The sequence below is a fragment of the Belonocnema kinseyi genome, chromosome 4, assembly GCF_010883055.1.
Source record: "Belonocnema kinseyi isolate 2016_QV_RU_SX_M_011 chromosome 4, B_treatae_v1, whole genome shotgun sequence".
Taxonomy (NCBI): Eukaryota; Metazoa; Arthropoda; class Insecta; order Hymenoptera; family Cynipidae; genus Belonocnema; species Belonocnema kinseyi.
Genome location: NC_046660.1, coordinates 148051475 through 148055483, shown reverse-complemented (window position 1 = coordinate 148055483; position 4009 = coordinate 148051475).

The window sequence follows — 4009 nt, the reverse complement described above, 5'->3', positions numbered from 1 at the left end:
CCCCCCCCCCCCCTACGGTTAACGGGTTAAGGTACTATATTAAATGGGAATATGCAAGCTGCCATTCTGGTTCTCCGCCAAATTTAAAATCGTTAAATTGATATCGAATTATATAAACACACTTATATGATATAGATTATTTATTTTTAAATTATACTAAAGCATTCTTACCAAAATATAAACTATAAATAAAATTACGTGATGTGATATATGAAGAATTTAAATTTGACTATATGATTTTTTAACCCAAACATTTGCCTAATTTTATGAACCACATTGACAGTCTTTCTTTTCGCCCTAGTAGAAAACGGTAAATTTAAAATCCATCCTCGCTTCTATTGTTACAAAACGGAGATCTGCAGCAGACCATTTTTCTTATATTCTAAAATTAATTTTAAATAAACTATACGACATCCAGGAACCAGAATGGCGGTTGCATATTCCTGTCTAATATAGTACCCTACTCTAGTGGGCCGCACGTGACGCTGCCTGATGTTTTTTTTTTCAAACGGGTAGGTGAGTTAAGTTGAAGGACCACACCCGGTAACAAGCGTTGAATTCAGAAAAATGAAGAATTTGTATTCCTATGAATACGCGATTTTTCCTCCGTCTAAAAATCCCCAAAGGGGAACAGAAAAAGCGCCAATCCTATTCCTCTCAATAGACTTAGTAAAATTCAAGGAAAGTATTTATTTAACCTATTTTTCATTATTAAATCTTTTAAAAATATAAAGTCGAAAAATATTCAAATTTATATTTATTTATATTTTAATAATTTATTTAAGCGTCTTAAAAATGCAACAAAGAAATCTATGCAAATGTGTGAATTTAAATAATTTTAACTCTAGAGAGGCAGAGTTGAATTGGTGAGAATTAAAATTTCAGAATTTACATTCCGCATGAAGGGACTAAAACAACTTACTACACATATTTTGTGAACTTATTAGAAGGAATTAAATAAAATCAAAATATGACCACTTCTGAGGAATAAAAAATATCTCTGCGAGGTGCGTTACCGATACAATTAGAAGGAATTAAATATATTGAAAACACGTTCTCTTTGGGAGAATAGAAAACTGTGTGGCGGTCGCTATGGAAATAGAAGTGAATAAGTTTAGGAGGTATCTTATTCTTATCGTGGTATTTTAGACAGATGGAAAAATAGCGTATTCAAAATAATAAAATAATCTTCACTTTTGCGCTGAAATCTGAAAATATTAATTTTTCTATTTTTTTATTTTAACAGGTGCCAGTTTTAACTTGAAGTTTCCCATGTAAAATGCATGGTGAAAAATCACTTTTTTGAGTTTTTAGAAGAATTTTTCAGGGTTTGAAAAAATGTGACGGGAAAGTATGGGGGCCTGTAGAGAATTATCCAACGAAGAATTTCATCTATCAGACATATATGTTTGACACCCCTAATACACCCCCACGAGTACCTGAAAACTACCCTTAAAACAAAAAATGTCAATTCTTCATGAAATCTATCTTTTTAACAATGTATTCTCGTCTTTTTTTACTAAAAATTATTAATATTGGTCTACTGAAATATTTATTATCATTCTTTTATTAATTTTCACTCATTTAAACAAATGTAATTTGTTTAAATAATTTTTTTCCCCTCAAAAATTCGTTTCCCCCCTAAAAATTATTACTATTAGTCTAGAGGAATATTTATTAACATTGTTTAATTAATTGTTTTATATTTAAACAAATGGAATTTGTTTAAACAATTGTTTCGAAAATTCTTTTTTTCCTTAAAAATTATTACTATTAGTCTATTGGAATATTTATTAATATAATTTCATTAATTTTCAATTGTCTAAACAAATAGAATTAGTTTAAATATTTTCAAATAAAAATTATTAATATTTCTTCAGTGTCATTATTGATCAGTAATTTATTATTACTGATAAATATTCCACTAGACCCACAACAATAATTTTTATTTTGTAACATTTGTTTAAACAATTACAGATTAATAAACCAATGTTATTAAATACGCCACTAGACTAATAGTAATAATTTTAAGAGGGGGGGGGGCAAATTTTCGAAAAAAATTATGAAAAATTTTATTTGTTTGAATAATTAATTAACCAATGACCAATGAGTTTTTGTTGTAAGGGTAGTTTTCAGGTACTCATGATGGTGTGTTAGAGGTGACAACCCCATATGTCTGATACATAAAATTCTTCGTTGGATAATTCTCAAAAGGGCCCCCATACTTTCCCGCCACATTTTTTCAAATCCTAAAAAATGATTCCAAACACTCAAAAAAGTGATTTTTCCCCATACATTTTACATGGGAAACTTCAACTCAAAAGTGGCACCTGTTAAAATCGAAAAATGCAAAAAATTAAACTAAGGGAATTTCTTTTTTTGGATTTGGAATGAAAATGGGGGATCGTTGCCCTTCGGAGACAAAAAGCGTTTTTTTTCATAGATTTCGTAGAATTTGTGGAGTTGTTTGCGAGAAACTCCAGGAGCAGAAAGTACGAAAAATAGGACTAATTTTTACAATGTTACGATCAAGGTAAGAAAAATCACTGATTCATTGTTATACTTAACCTGAAAATTGCAACATTTTAGCGGGAGCATTTAATACAAATTTCTCCACTATACCTTAGAATGGTAGTTGCTTATGTTTCTGAGCACAAAATTATTAGATTTGTTAAAAAAAATTTTTTCTAATTTTTTAAATTATTTTAATTTTATTGAATTCCAATTAATCCCTTTGAATTCCATTAAATTCGACCGAATTCCAATAAATTGCTTTAAATCATATTAAAATCTATTGAATCCGGTACGGGGCGACAGAGTGGGGAATTATATATATATAAGACGTCACATTTTCTGCCCTATCGAGGTGCTGCCATCACCTTACTATGAAATTGAATTCTGGTTTTCGCATTCTTCGTCAAATATGACGGTAAAGCAGTAGAAAGATGATTTGAGGTTAGAAAGGTTGACATGTATCGCTACATATAAACACGGAACTACCGAATAAATAATAAATTAAATATGAATAGCGCAATGTCTTGATGCGCCAAAAATACACATTTGGAATAAATAATGGAGAAAACTATATGATATGATGATAAGAAATAAACTAAATTTCCAAACTAAAACTCTGGAAAAGTTCATTATGTTTATACTGAACAAAATCTTAATAATTATGATTCCTGATATTTTCATGTTTCTACTAATGACAAATATTATTTTTTACATCATAATGTTTTGTACTTTGAAGTTTAATTTTCATTGCTATACTGAACCAAAATTTTATTACATAGTCTTTTTTTAAAGTACAAGAAAAGACAGCGAGTCATTTTCGGCATTTAGGTTGAAGTATACAATTATTTTTGGTTGAAACAGGTAGCCGTTTTAATCGCAGAAAATAATTCCGGTTGTTTCCTGGTTCGCAAAAATTTTTCACGGACAATGAAATTAAAAAATTCGAACTCTAAAGCTACACATTTCTCCATTCAAACTAATAAAAACCAAGTTGCAAATCGTGTTAAGCGATTCTAAGCCAAAAGTATTTTAAATTAAACAATTACATTTTTGTTACAACTCATAACACTTCTTAAATTAAAAGTTAAATTATTTTAATTTAAAATAGTTTATAAAACCTCGAAAATCTTGTTCTTAATTCTATACAATATAAATATTTCCTTAAAATATTCCAGATTCGTTTTCGATAATTTTTTGAATCTTTTATATTTTCAACTTACTCGAGTTTTTTCTAGGAATAATAGATGTTTCAAATTTATCATACAACAAAATTGAGGGATTTTACTTCTGAATGACTTTTTTAAAAATAAAAAATGAAAATTATAACGTTAAAAGTTTAATTTTTTGTTTAGTTTTGAATATTTGATTTCTAGTTAGGAATCTTAATTGAACAGTGAAATATTTATAAATATAAAGCAATAGTTCTTTTTCTTCAGACATTTTCAAATTTGAGAGTAAAACAATATTTTAAATTCTAATAAAAGCCTTTCATTAT